The sequence below is a fragment of the Sapajus apella genome, unplaced genomic scaffold, assembly GCF_009761245.1.
Source record: "Sapajus apella isolate SASKATOON/1434 unplaced genomic scaffold, GSC_monkey_1.0 scaffold80, whole genome shotgun sequence".
Classification (NCBI taxonomy): domain Eukaryota; kingdom Metazoa; phylum Chordata; class Mammalia; order Primates; family Cebidae; genus Sapajus; species Sapajus apella.
Window position 1 is genome coordinate 6,037,343 of NW_022437020.1, and position 15,446 is coordinate 6,052,788.

The 15,446-nt window shown below is 38.2% G+C and overlaps 2 long non-coding RNA genes across 3 annotated transcripts in view; one reads left to right on the top strand and one right to left on the bottom strand.

Annotated features, from left to right (window-relative positions):
• Positions 1 to 4,545: 4,545 nt before the first annotated feature.
• LOC116533189 overlaps positions 4,546 to 15,446 on the bottom strand; it is a 250,753-nt gene continuing 239,852 nt past the window's right edge. For both annotated transcript variants that reach the window (XR_004261141.1, XR_004261142.1), the window contains exons 4-5: positions 13,604 to 13,654; positions 4,546 to 6,202 (exon numbers count right to left, since the gene is read on the bottom strand). This is a non-coding gene — a long non-coding RNA (uncharacterized LOC116533189). The remainder of the gene's footprint in view (positions 6,203 to 13,603; positions 13,655 to 15,446) is intronic.
• On the top strand, positions 12,987 to 13,507 carry LOC116533190. The gene is made up of 2 exons (XR_004261143.1): positions 12,987 to 13,230; positions 13,354 to 13,507. It is a non-coding gene; the product is annotated as an uncharacterized LOC116533190 (long non-coding RNA).

The window sequence follows — 15,446 nt, forward strand, 5'->3', positions numbered from 1 at the left end:
GCTCTTCTTGAGGAATATCTTTGTGGTGTCCTCTGTATTTCCTGGACTTGAATATTGGCCTGCCTTGCTAGGTTGGGGAAGTTTTCCTGGATAATATCCTGAAGCATATTTTCCAGCTTGGATTCATTCTCTCCATCACATTGAGGTACACTTATCAAATGTAGATTAGGTCTTTTCACATAGTCCCATATTTCTTGAAGACTTTGTTCATTCCTTGTTACCCTTTTTTAATCTAATCTTGCCTTCTTGTTTTATTTCATTGACTTGATCTTCGACCTCTGATATCCTTTCTTCTGTTTGTTCAATTCAGCTGTTGAAACTTGTGCATGCTTTGTGAACTTCTCGTGTTGTGTTTTTCAGCTCCATCAATTCACTTATACCCCTCTCTAAGTTGTTTCTTCCGTTAGCATTTCGTCGAATCTTTTTTCAATGTTCTTAGTTTCTTTGCATTGGGTTTGAACATGTTCTTTTAGCTCAGAGAAGTTTCCTTTTTTTCTTTTTGTTTATAGTGGTTTTATTCATAATTGCCAAAAGCTGAAAGCAACCAGTATATTTTTCAATAGATAGATAAATAAACATAATGGAATACATTGGTATAACAGAATATTACATAATAAAAAGGCATAAGCCCTCAAGCATGAAAAGCTGAAATACATACTGTTAAGTGAAAGAACTATAGAGACAACAAAAAGATAGGGTTGCCAGAGGTCTAGGGTAAGGAGAGAGGGATGAATAGAAGCAGCACAGTGAATATTAAGATGGTAAAATTACCCTGCATGATACTGTAATGGTGAAAACATGACTTTATGCATGTATCAAAATCCACAGAACTGCACAACACACAGCGAATCCTAATATAAGTCATATATTACAATTAATGATGTATATATATTGGTTCAGTAATTGTTACAAATGTACCATACTAATGCAAGATAATAGGGAAAATTATATGATAGGAATGTAAGCAGGTTTATAAGAACTCTGCACTTTATGCTCATTATTTTTGTAATCCTAAATGTACTCTAAAAATAAAATGAATCAATTTAAAAAATTAATTAAAAGTCACTCATTTACTTTCAGATTTTTTTTTTTGCATTTTAGGTTTTGGGGTACATGTGAAGAACATGCAAGATTGTTGCATAGGTACACACATGGCAGTGTGTTTCTTATCACCCACCTTCTGAAGCCTGATTCTGTCAATTCATCACACTCATTCTCCATCCAGCCTTGTTCCCTTGCTGGTGAGGAGTTGTGATCTCTTGCATGAGGAGAGGCATTCTGGTTTCTGGTGTTTTCATCCTTTTTGTGCTGGTTTCTTCCCATCTTTGTGGATTTATCCACCTGTCGTCTTTGTAGTTGTTGACTTTAAGATTGGGTCTCTGAGCAGACATCCAGTTTGTTGATGATGAAGTTATTTCTTTCTGTTTCTTAGTTTTCATTCTAACATTCGGGCCCCTCTCCTGTAGGACTGCTGAGGTCCACTCCAGGCCGTGCTTGCCTCAGGATCACCTGGAGCTGCTGTAGAACAGTAAGGGTTGCTGCCAGTTTCTTCTTCTGCTATCTTTGTCCCAGAAGGATACCTGCCAGATGTCAGTCTGAGCTCTCCTTTATGAGGTGACTCTTTGGATATACAGGGGTCTGCCTCAGGAGACAGTCTTTCCTTTATAGGAGCTCACATGCTGAGTTGTGAGCTCCGTTGTTCATTCAGAGCTGCTGGGCAGGTACGTTTAAGTCTGCTGCAGCAGAACTGATAACCTCCCCTCTTTTTTTTCCCAGGCACTCTGTCCCGGGGATTTAGGGCTTTATTTATGAGTTTCTGTTGTGCTGCTGCCTTTTTTCAGGGCTTCCCTGTCCAGCCAGGAGGCAGCCTAGTCACTGTCTGCCTGCAGGGGCTTTGCTGAGCAGCTGTGGGCTCCACCTAGCTGCTGTGTGAACTTCCCTGCAGTCCTGTTTACATGGGTATGGTTAGAACTGCCTTGGCAATGGTGGCCCACCTGTATAATGGTGGACTCTCTCTGTAATGGCGGGCTGCCTCAGCAATGGCGGACTACCTCAGTAGTGGTGGACTGCCTCATTAATGGCAGACACCCCTCCCCCACAGAGCTGGACTGTCCCAGGTTCAGCTGTGCTTGTTGTGAAACTCTCAATCCAGAGCATTTCAGATTGCTGTTTTTCTCTTTTATGGGGCTGGGACCAGCCAAGCCTGATCACCTGGCTCCCTGCCTTACAGCCCCCCCCACCCTTTTTTTTTTGAGTTGAACGGGTGACTCTGTCTTTCAGTGTTCCAGTCGCCTGTTGAAAAGGCACGAGGATCTGTGTGATTTCCTGTGCAGTGACCCACTGCACCAGCTGAAACAGCTGTGCTGAGATTCATGGTGCTTTTGTGCCTGGGAATCTCCTGGCCTGGCTCCCTGTTTCAGTCCCTGCCTTTTTTTTATCAGTTGAATGGGTGAGTCTGTATCCCAGGAGCTCCAATCACCAGCTAAAATGGTGCCTGGACCCGTGTGTATTTTGTGTGGAGAACCACGGCGTCGGGCACTGGCCAAAACAGCCGTGCCGGCTGAAACAGCCATGCTGGTGACCTGTGGGGCTCCTCTGCCAGGGAATCTCCTGGTCTGTGGGCAATAAAAATCCATCTGGATATGCAGTGTCCACTCACCCTCTGCGATTTCACTGGGAGCTGCAATCCTGAGCTGCTCCTAATCAGCCATCTTGGATGTCTCCCCGCTAAGGTATTTCTTAATCCCCAGAGCTCAACTACATTTCATTTTGCCTGCATATTCTTACTCAGGCTTTCTCTCTTTTAAGACTTTGCTAGAAGCAGCATGGAGCATTCAACATACAAAATCATTTTGAGTGTTTCAAACAATTGTATTTCTAGTTGTCCTTAAAAACTTAAGGTCTGCCTAAAAGTTGTAACCAAGTAGTTTGACACTAGCTTCCCAAGATGTGATATCTGTGCTTTTTGCCACTCACCACTAAACCATTAAGAAAATCCCAAACGTTTTTATATTTTTGTATGGCAACGCCCTACTTCCTGGTTACAACTTCTCTATTAGTTAGGTTACAGATAAGCAGCTGCGAAAAGGAGACGCAAGGTGAAGTGGCTCTAATGAGACAAAATTCATTTTTTCTCAGTGCAGAAGATCTATACCTTATCTAGATCTCTCTCTATACAGAGTAATGTATATATAATAAATATATGCTCACATAGAATGTACATGATAGTATACAGGACACAGGTGAGTGTACAGCCCATTGTATCTTTATTTTTTAAGAGAAAGAGATGGAAACAACAAACAGAGTGTGTATTATAGAATTTGCATAAGCTAAATGGTAATATGTTGCTACTAGAACATTGTTTTCTTCTAGATAAATAAACTATTGATATTCCTTTATATGACCTACAATAATCAATAAATCACCAACTTCAGTTCTCTTGGTCTGGGTTCTTGCCTTTCATTCTGATGTGAACTTTTGTTTTACATCTGAGATGTCATTTAACATTTTGGGGCCTCAGTTTTCTTGGCTAACAACAAGAATTTGAACTATAATGTCTCTGAACGTCTGCCAGCTGTACTTCCTGTGTTTGGGTGTTATTGGTATCAGAGCTAGCTCTCCTTTTCCTGAGTTTCTGGCGTGTTCTTGCCTTGTAGAACCTACAGATATGGTAACCAATGGTGCTTCCTTCTTCCCAAAAGCATCTCATGCTCTGATATCTGCCTCTCATTTGTTTCTCAGAATGTCTGCCTTTAACCTTTTTACCTGTGGGTGCTGAGGACCTAGCAATGAACCAGGTCTAAGTCTCTTACTAATGTAGATTAAATTCATAGATCTGTGAGTGGCTTCTGTCAAGTGTGTAAGACACCATCAATATATTATACACAAGTGAGATTTTTGTTCCAAATTATTAAGCTAGCTTTATTTTTCATTACAACTCATTTTATAGGTTTTTAAAAATGCTCGAGTGGCAAAAACTCATTGTTTTTCCTCTGCTCTCACCCCACAACAGTCAACACAGAAGACTTCTGTGACCAAATATATGTAGAGCTTTCCTCACTAGCAAGCAGCCCATCAGTTCTGCAGTGGCACCAGGTGAGTGCCCTCCAATTCAATCCTAACACTCTACTCAGAGATTGTGTTAGATCCCACAGGTTAAGGGCCTGGTGCCCCTAGACTGTCCCACATTCTCCTTGCTTCCAAAGCCTATTGCAAACCTCAGGTTATTTTGCTTGTGCTTCTATAAATCAGGATTCCCATGACCCCTCCCTGGGTTCCACTGATTTGCTAAAGTATTTCACACACCGAGGGAAACACTTAAACTTACTTACTGATTTATTATAAAGGATATAACAAAGGATACAGATGAAGAGACACATAGGGCAAGGCATGGGAAGGTGCACAGAGCTTCCACGCCCTCTCCACATACCAGTCTCCAAACACCTTCACCTGTTTGTCTGTCTATCTATCTGGAAGCTCTCCAAACCCAGTTTTTGAGGGGTTTATGAAGTCTTCATTCCATAGGCATGATTGATTAAATCATTGAGGATTGATGATCAGTAGACAATGATCAATTCATTGGCCATTAACTATAAACATGTGGGTACTTTTTTTTTTTTTTAAGAACTTATAAGACCATATTTCACTATTTTCTTGCCTTCATTTTTTTTTAATGAAAAGCCAATTACAGTTTGTTTTTATAAAACGATGACATTTTTCTCAGTCATGTTTAAGATTAAGCCTGCAGCCCTTCTCCCCTCCTTGAAGGTTGGAGTTGAATGTCCCAATCCTCTAACCCTGCTTAGGTCATTCAGATGACCAACCCCCATCCTCAGGCTGCCCAGGACTTACCAGCTGTCAGTCAACTCATTACCATAAAAAAAGATACCACTTTGGAGATTCTAAGGATTCTTAAAAATTGTATTGCCAGAAACAGGGTAAAGGAACAAATATACATTTTACAATATCACAGCTATATATCTTTGAAATGTTCTTTGTATTTTCTTGGAACATTTCACAGATTAGTAACTGAATAACAAGCTCACGAATAATTCAGACTTATACTAAAAAATCTTCATTAATTCCTCGCATCTTGAGTATTTACCATTTCCATTTACACATTTCCAGTGACTTCTTTTTTATTCAATTCTAAACATGTGGGTTTCTATCTGGCACCATGTCCCTTCTGCCTGAAGATCTTTACCTTTTTATAGCATAATTCTGCTTCTGACTAATCTTTTACTCTTCTTTGATTTGGAAGTGTATTTATTTTGCTTTTACTCTTAAAAAATATTTTCACTGTCTGTACATTTCTGGGTTGATATATATGTATATGTGTGTATAAATATACATGTGTGTGTACATATATTTTTTTCTCCTAGAGCTTTTAAGACAGTATTTCACAATTTTCTGGCCTCCAATTTTTCTAATAGAGAGCCAATGATAAATTGCCTTTTTTTTCTAAACATTATGACATTTCTGTCAGCCAGGTTTAGGAGTCTGTCTTTTTCCTTGGTTTTCAGCAGTCTAATGCTTATGAGAAAATATGTGGCATTATTTGTATGCACCCTATAGGAGGATCATGGGCTTATAAAAACTCTGGCTTTGAGAAATTTTTGGTCATCACCTCCTAAAATATTTTTTCCTACTTGTTTCTTTTTGTCTCCTGTAACACCAATAATGTGTATGTTAGAGCTTTTTATATTCCCCATAGGTTTTGTTACCAAACCAAAGTGAGTCCACTCATACAGTGGGTTAATATTCACACAGTGGCCAAATATTCACACTGAGGTTTGCCACTGCAGAATGGAGGGCATTTATTTGCAGGGTACCAGGCACGGAGAATGTGGCAGTGCATGCATCAGACCCATCTTCCCGATGGCTTTCAAGCAATTGTCTTTAAAGAAATGGGTATATTTCAAGAAAGCAAAAGTTACAGGCAAAATCATAAATCAATATATGGAGCTTATTCATTGCTTTGGTTTAAAAAGATGGGATATCTTGAAGCAGAGGCTTACAGGTCATAAGTAGATTCCAAGATTTTTCTGATTTGCAGTTGGTTAAGGAAGAAAAGTTTTGTTTAAAAATTTTGGGTCAGCAGAAAGATATGTAAGTTCTGGCTTGTAGACGTGACTTCTTCCAGGCCCCTTAGGAAGACCATTGAAACAATTTAGTCCTCAGTTCCCCCTTATCACTCCTGCATCTGAAAAAAAACAGGGGCATATGTTAAGACGAGACATGTGTCAAGATGTTATTTTTAGTTTCTATCAAGAACCAAATATCTCATGGCTCTAACTTCCTTGGCTATTGTCTTAAGCTATGATTACTTTCTTGCTTATCAGGTTGCTCATTTACTTCTCAAATTGCTTGCTAGGTGCCTGGAATCTCCCTCGAAGGGACTCAAGATTCTCCATTATTTTTGTGCTGGGACAGGGGATTTGGAGTAGGATGTTGGGAAGGGTGCCCAGTATGCTCCTGGGCGTAAGAGAGGGGTTCCTACTTTCTCTCAATTTCTGAAGTTCTGATAATTTGTTTTCAATATTAGCTGTATCTTTAGATTGAGTACCTCTCACTGATTTATTTTCACATTCACTGAATTCTTCTGTCATCATCTCCATTTTTCTATTAAATCCATTCTGCTCTAGTAATTTTATTTATATATTTCAGATATTTACTTTATATTTCTAGGATTTATCTGCTGGTGTTTTTTCTATTAAATCTATTCTGCTCTAGTAATTTTATTTATATATTTCAGATATTTACTTTTTATTTCTAGGATTTATCTGCTGACGTTCACTATCTTTTAGCTTATTATAAGTGTATTTTCTTTAACTTTATTCAGCACAGATATGAAAACTGCCTTAGAATTTTTGTCTGCTAATTCCAACATCTAGGTCACCTGGGAATTGGAAATCATTATCTTTTCTATTTAAAATATGTATTATATGCCTATTTCATTTGTGTGAAATAGCTTTAGATCTTATTCTGAATTGTTAAATAATATGTTGTAGAGATTCTGGATTCTGTTCTGTTCTTTCAAAGAATTCTCAGTATTTTTAAAGCTGGTTGTTAACTTGGCAGAATTGAAACTACAAACCCTGTCTGCCTTGTGGTTGATTGTCTGTTCTCAGACTTGTTCCTTAACTTTAGCTATGCGGTTTGGAATTCACTTTGTAAGACATAATTCAGAATTCATTCGGACATTGGGGCAAAGGTGATTCATGGAATTGAGGATTCCTGTCTCCTGCTTTATCCTTTCCAGGATTTCTTCCCCACTTTCTGTTGGCTGTAGTTGCCTTAAGCTCAATTCTCTCATTCTTCAGACTGGTGAAATTGTAGGCTTCTTACATACTCGATGAGATATGCAGTCTGTGACTTGTCTTCTAGAAAATAATCTCTGAAAATGGAATATTCATAGAGAACTATTCCTTTTTTTAAGTGTCAAATCTTGTCCAGGTTTTGCCTCTACTATTCACTGCCCAGTGCATTTGAGTAGTTGCTTTTTATAGTTTTTCCAGAGTTGATAGCTGTTTTCTCTGACTTTGTCTTAATAAGAGCTATTAGCTATTACTGGACGCAATTCTCACATATCCACTCCCATCATTTGCATGTAAGTAGATGGCTACATTGCTTAGTCTGGCATTCAGGACTCTGCACAATATAGCCCTAACTTCATTTTTAACCTTCATTTTATACTTCCCACTTACATAATTATGCCCTTACATATTACAGTCTGCTACCTAATGCAATCATTGAGCAAGAGGTTTTTGAATACTTTCTATGTATCAGGCAGCTGAGAATAAAACTGGCATTTCCCTTGCTCCCTTGGAGCTGACAGCCTAGCATGGGTGACTTCCAACTGTGCTAGATTATTACTTCACTGAACATTTTCATATGCTCATTTACCTCCCCTCTATTTTAATTTCCTCAAATTTTAACTTCTATTTTTTTTCTATCTATCAATGCTATCATTCCCAAATTCTGTTTCATCATACCCAATAGAAACTATATTTAGTAGTTTCTTCTTTCACTGTGGAAATTAAAGAATGGTATAGATTTAGTGCACTTTTATTGTGCTACAGTGTTCATCCCACTGTATGTGTATGGAAATGCTTAGTGAATAAGTTAGTGCTATTGACTGCCTCCTAATTTAATTTATAATTTATCTTAACATTTAGGGAATGTACAAGTTAGTTGCTGATAGAACAAGTGATTAAAGGCTGCAAGATTTCAACATATAAATGAAATGACTTTAACTTTCAAAACATTTTGAATTGAAAATGTCTTACCTGCGTTCTTTCCATACCAGTATGAATCATCAGCACCTCAAGGATGAATCATCAGCCTTTTATATTGATGTTTCACTCTTTTTTTTTTTTTTTTTCTTGACAGAGTCTTGCTCTGTCACTCAGGCTGGAGTGTAGTGGCATGATCTCAGCTCACTGCAACCTTCCCCTCCCAAGTTCAAGCAATTCTTGTCTCAGCCTCCTGAGTAGCTGGGATCACAGGCACCCGCCACCACGCCCAGCTAGTTTTTGTATTTTTAGTAGAGACAGGTTTTCACTATCTTGGCCAGGCTGGTCTTCTTGAACTCCTGACCTCGTGATCCACCTGCCTTGGCGTCCCAAAGTGCTGGAATTACAAGTGTGAGGTACCACGCCTGGCTGATGTTTCACTCTTAATTACATTGTTTGATTCCCTCTATCATGATGATGTTTGAAATGCTTTTGCAGTAACTTTCATGTTTTTTCAACCTGGGAGTAAATAATGAGAATCTGAAGGTCAAGGAGGAACATTCTCTTTAAACTCTTTGCATTTATCATTTTATTTGTTCTCTGACCTGCCAACCAAGAGTGGCCTCAGAAGTTAGCGGTGCAGTAGAGCTATTCAGGTCATGTAGAATGGTTCAAAACCAACAGAGGTCCAAAGAGCAGTTTTTGATACTTGAAACCATGTTTTTACTTAAAATTTATTGCATATGCATTAGTAACTTTCTCTTAAAAAAAAGAGAAATACAAATGTACATGTTCACGTAGATAAAAGGTAAATCACTGTTCTCTATTCCATGGGATTCTATCTCCTGAGCCACAAATCTGAGTGCTGACAAAGGTTTCTATACCACTGCTGAGTGTAAAAGGATGTCTGTGAAATAGAGGTTATGTAATGAAATGCTAGAATTTCAGAGTAATCCAGTGACTAACAGAGCTAGAATCAGAATCTGAGCTGCCCAGAAACACCCAAAGCATAAGACCCTCACAAATGATTCATTTTAATACAGAAGTGATGGCCTCTATCTAGTGCACTATCAAGATCTGGAGTTTCTTGATAGCAAGTTTGTATTTTATTTTGGATCTATCATTGCACATTGTGCAATCTTGAAAACACATGGGAAAGGCTGACATTCAGCTCCAATGTGGCCAAAACAATGGTGTAGCTACTATCTGTTCTGATTGTCAGTGCCTATACCATAGCAATTGCCAAACATTTTTATTATATGATGTTCTCTTTCTTTCAGACACAAACATACACTCACACACAAAGGAGATGAGTGTTTTTAGAGTGCTGATTGAGTTTCCTTGGAGGAAATAAAATACTTTGCAGCAATGAGGTAAGATTATACATTTTAGCATACCCAAATGAATGTTTCTTCTAGATTTTATAGGGAGTTGATAGGCACTGTATATATGCATTTATATGTATATATACATATGAATATGAATATACATGTGTCATATACATGCAGAACATATTGTATATGATATGTTTGCATTCTAGAGTGTATATATAGATATACATATTAATGTTTATACATACAGATACATATTCTATATCACCCCTCTACTGGGTTTGTGTGCTCTTGTGCACACAAATAATTTTCAGAATTTTATTTCTGAGACACACCATGTGTATACTTGTGACTCCATTTTCATGATTAAAAACATCCTATTCTGTGAACCCACTGCAACTTTTTCAGTTTTCTGCTGATAAATGTATATTGTTTTCAGTGTTATTATTTTATAAGCAATGTTTCATTCTTTGTTATGCTTGCTATTAATAGCATATATGCTGAGGAATAAAATTGCTAGATGATAAAATACAGGCATCTTCAACTTTATGGGATATTGACCAATCATTTTTTAAATAGTGTAAATCAATTTATGTCACCAGCAATGGGCAAGAGTTCTTTTGTTCCACATCTCTTTTAACCCTTGACATTGTCTAACTTTTTATTTTCTTTAGATAATGGAGTAAAAATGTATCTTATTAATTTTTTATTTCTCTGATTTAAAGTCATGTGCTAGAGAATATTTTCATGTATTTATAGTTCATTTGCATTTTCTCCTGTATGAATTGCTTGTTGAAATCTTCTGCTCAGTTTTCTATTAGGTTTGGTTTACTCCTTAGAATATTATTTTTCTCAAAGATCATTCCAAAAAAATTGGAAGGATGTCTTTTTCATGAATAGAAGTGAGAATATATAATGTGAACTTCAATATGGCGAACAGACACTGCTTATTCTTTGAAAAGATAAAAACACTAAGGCAATGTTGATCAGTGGACCATAACAGTACTTGGATTCCTGCTTAATTACAAATTGGGCATTGAGAAGGGCTTCTCTCCTGCCAGTAATTATACTGGAGGGTTGCCTTGATAGTAGTGGTCTTCTGGTCTGAAAAGAAATCATGTACACCTATGTGAGAGTGCCCCTTATGTGTCCAGGGAACACACTGTGAAGAGTCTGAGTCCAACTCTTACTCACTTTGACTTATCTCACTGATTATAGAACAAGGCTGCTGTCCAGACCTTACTGGCTCTTCCAAGCAGATGTGTACAGGTGGCCTGCAATCTCAAGTGCTCTTCTATAAATAAAGTTTATTAGGGAATTAAGTGATCACTTGTCCATTTTGAAAGGAGTGGATTGGACCCATGAGCCTGGCTGCTTGAAGATTTTAGGGATGCCCTGGCATCTTCTTGTCTAAGGAAGCTTCCTTTTCTAGGTCTTTCTGTACCTCTAGAGATTTCTGGGTTTTTTTTTTTTTGTACATAACACGGTCCATAAGCGATGTAATGTATTAGATTATGTAGAGCATAATAAAGCATTCATGTTTTCCTTCCTCAACATATAGAAAGCAGATGTGTTTCTAAAGCTGCTCAGAAAGTGAAGGTGTAAGTAAGAAAAAAATCATATTTTGTAGCCAAGAAAATGAAAGAATTATATTTCCAGGCTAGGGTCATGATGTGCATATGGGCTCACCTCTACACCTGGGTATGGCTATTTGCCAACTAAAAAAAGGGGGACGTGAATGACCCATTTCAGTGTAAGTTTTCTGTGCCTGATATTTGTGGTCATGTTGAGATGTCCATAAAATTAATGATAATAATAATGAGGCAAAAAACCTTTAATAGGTTGAAGTTTCATCTTACTGGGAGCAGGTGAGATGGCTAAGTCTGCTTGGATTTTATGGGTCATGTTACAATGGGAAATTAGACTAATTTATTAGAGTCCCAATTTCCTGATGTGTAACATGGAGATGTGGTCATACTGCTTGAGTCCAAGTACTAGTCTTAAAAATAAAAATAATAATTATTATTTTATACCATCATTTTAGCAATGAAAAATCACTAAAACCCAAGGTGTTTTCCTGACTTTCCCGTGGATATACAGCTGATGATAAGTGAAATCAGGTTTAACCTAGACCCTACATTCAGTGCTATTTCTGATAATATACCCTTTCTCTCCTCTTGATATATAGAGATTTGTTTATCAGATGAGGCAGTAAATATAAAAGTGTTTTGAAGAAACGAAGCCTGCAGTCAGTTATATACTTTAAGGCATCAATTCTTAAATAGAGAGGGGAAAAATGCTGTATTTAGATTCACCCTTTGTCAATTATTTACGAACAAGCCACGCGGTGCTCCACCAATGTGCAAATTATCATGCCAAATGCTAGGAGTGCCAAACAGGGCTTCCCAGTCTTGGCACTAGTGGTATTTTGAGCCAGATACTTCTTTGTTGTAGAGGTTGCCCTGTTCATTGTGAGATATTTAGCAGCATCCCTGGCCTCTACCCTCTAGACACCAGTAGCACACCACTCCTCCCCAGTTGTGACAACCAAAAATATCTCTAGATATTGCCAAATGTCTGCTGGAAGGAAAAGTGCCTCCTTAGCCCTCAGCTGAGAAGCATTGGTATAGGAATACAAAAGGTGCTCTCTATTCTCTAAAGAGTATGTATGACGTAGGGTAGAGGGTGATGTTGGACTTAGGGTAATTTCTGCATGTGTATCTCAAATGAGAAAGCTGAGCAGGTTCACACTGAACACACCATAGAAGGCCTTATGTGGGCTGACAAAGAGTTTTGTTTCTAATCTTGGTTTTAGCTTCTTATTCCATACGTATGAATAACAATGAAAACGGCTATGCCAAAAGTCTCACCACAATTTTAGGAATGAAGAAATGCTGCCTTCCCTTTCTTAACAGCGGTCTCTCAAACAAGAAGTTAGTTTTTGATAATACTAAATTTTCAATTTTATCACAAATAAAAATAAAATTTCAACAGAGCATGTATTTTATGTCACTTATTTGTTATTGATTGATTGATTTTTTAGAGATGGCATCTTGGTCTGTCATCCAGGATGAACTGCAGTGGTGCAATCATGGCTCAGTGCATCCTTGAACTCCTGACCTCAGGTGGTCCTTCTGCATCAGCCACTGGAATAGCTGGAACTACATGTGCAACCACACTTTAAAAACATTGTAAGAGACAGGGTCTCACTACGTTTCTCAGGCTGTTCTGAAACTCTCAGACTCAAGCAATCATTCCACCTCTGCCTCCTGAGTAGCTGGGAATACAGGTGTGAACCACTGCGTTCATCTCTGTTAAAATTTTCAATAGTACAAAAATGTATTAATTAAAAGTATATGTTTGTTTTTAATTACCTTATGTGAAAAATCTTTCCCTGTATTTTCTGTTCCATTGAATGGTCAGATTTTTTTGATTGGGTGTATTTGTCTTGTCATTGGTTCTGCTCCTTTACTAACTACACCAATTATTAATCTCTGCATCTATATTGTCTTTAATCATTTTTATTATTATTTTCTCTCAAGCCTGTCTTCCAACTTGATGGATACACTGGTAACATTATCTATTCTATTTCTTGCTGCTTTCACTATGCTTTTTATTTCTGTAACAATTTGTTTATCTGCATTTTTTGAGACAATATGGGACATGTTGAAAGAAGAAATGTTGAAAATTGATGAGACGAACCAAAGAAGGAAGAAAAACCAAAGAGAAAAGCAAGGATGAATACAGCAAAGCTGTTTGATATCTGGAACTGTGGACAAAGATCAGAGATTGAGAAAGCATGTGAAGACGTCAGTGGGGCTCACACTGAATTTGAGCCAATTCCACAGTTTCTTAATGGGACTCCTAGGTGTGGATAAATGGACTTAGAGCACAAGACAACTCATGGGAACTAAGCTGATGGAGAGTGAAGAAAGGAAAAGGGACAAAATGGGGTGAGTGTATTACTTTGGGCTCTTCAGAGAAACAAAACCATGAAGATCTAGCTATATCTGTCTCTACCCTAAGGAATTGGCTTACATGACTGTGGAGGCTGAGAAGTCCAAGATCTGCATTCAGCAGGCTGGAGACCTAGCAGAGCCAATGGTATAAATTGCAGTTTTAATCTAATTTGAAGGCAGAAGACCTATGTACCACCTTGAAGATAGAGAATTTCTTTTTATGTGAACCAAGAGTTTTGTTTCTGTTTTTGTTTTTATATTTTTAATAGGCACAAATAGCAACAAAAACTGCTGTAACAGGAGACAACACATTTTAGGAATAAACTGTCTTCTCCTTCTTAACTGTGGTCTCTCAAACAAGACATTAGTCTTTGGTGATACTACATTTCCAATTTTGTCACAAATAAATAATACATAAGTGACATAAAATACATGCTCTGTTGAAATTTTGACATTCAGTAGATTAGGTGAGGAGCCCATCCACAATGGGGAGAGAAATCTGGTTTACTCAGTCTGCCCATTCAAATGTTAATCTCATATAGAAACACTGTCACAGACACCTGCAGAATACTGTTTAACCAAATATCTGGGCACCCTGATTTGTCAAGTGTACAAATAGAATGTATCATCATGTTGGCCTCGTGAGGCCACTTATCCATAGATCCAGTATGAGAGACCTTCCCTGCTACACACATAAAAGCCCCAGTTTGAGCTCCTATTCAAGGAGTGCCCTGCATCCTGGCTCATTCATACATGCTCTGCACCTCTAACATCGGCGGACACATATGACACACAACACGGATGAGAAATGTTCCCTAATCCTATGCTGCAAATAGTAGAAAAAGTAAAGAAATTCAGTGCTAGGCATGATTGTAATCAGGGTACAAGGAAGCACCACAAATAATCTAAGGCTAAAGAAATTGCATATTATTCTCTCTTGAGGACTGATATTTTAAAAGTATGTACATATACAGCAAGGAAGGACTAGAACACTCACTAACTTTAGTATTCTCTACATGTTCTTAAATTCCCAATAGAGTTAATCCCTAAAACACAAAGCAGTATCTCCATTTTAAGTACCTACCTGTAAAGAGTTCATTTAAAGTAAGCTAGGGGGTCATGAGGTAATTACAATAACCACAAAACTGCAAAAACTTCATAACAATAAATATTCTCAAACAGAAGACCTCCCATTACAGAATAGTCAAAGTCATCACACATTATTGACAAACGCAAAACTTAAAAGTAAATCACAGCAGCTGAGTATGCAAGCTGCAAATGTTTAAATTATTCCATTTACCAAGTTTTTAAATGATAAACAAAAATTCAGAGCTCAGTTTAAGTACATAATCAACAAAACCCAAGCATATTATATTTTAATGAGTTCCAATCACACTTAAGGAATTCATTGTGACATCCTGTAAGAGATGAGTGCTTGGATGCTCTAGGAAAGATGGTTATGGAGCATTGTTGTTGGTATCTGGATACTATAGGCAGAGCCAGACAGAAAAATGAGTGGTAATGTGAGCTCCTGGGGAGGTTCAGGAAGTCATAATAGGAGGAGGATCCAAGATGGCGGATTAGACACAATTCCAGCGCACAACACCCAGGGAGAGAGACGCAGAAACCCAGAGATCTCCTAGCTCCAACTGAGGTACCAGGTGCATTTCAACGGGTCTGGTCTGAGGGTGAGCAAAGCCCACTCAGGGCAGACCAAGGCGGGGAGGGGTGCTGCTTCATCCAGAAAGTGCATCTGACAGGCAAGTCAGAGGCTCCACCTCTGGTGCTCGGGTCCAGATACAGCGCTTCCCCCAAAGCCTCAGCAATACACAGAAAAAGGGATCTTTGCCAGTCAAGCGCCAGGAATTACAAGTGCGGAGTTGAGTAAGAGTCTGCAGACTGAGCTACTGCCCCTGCCCGCC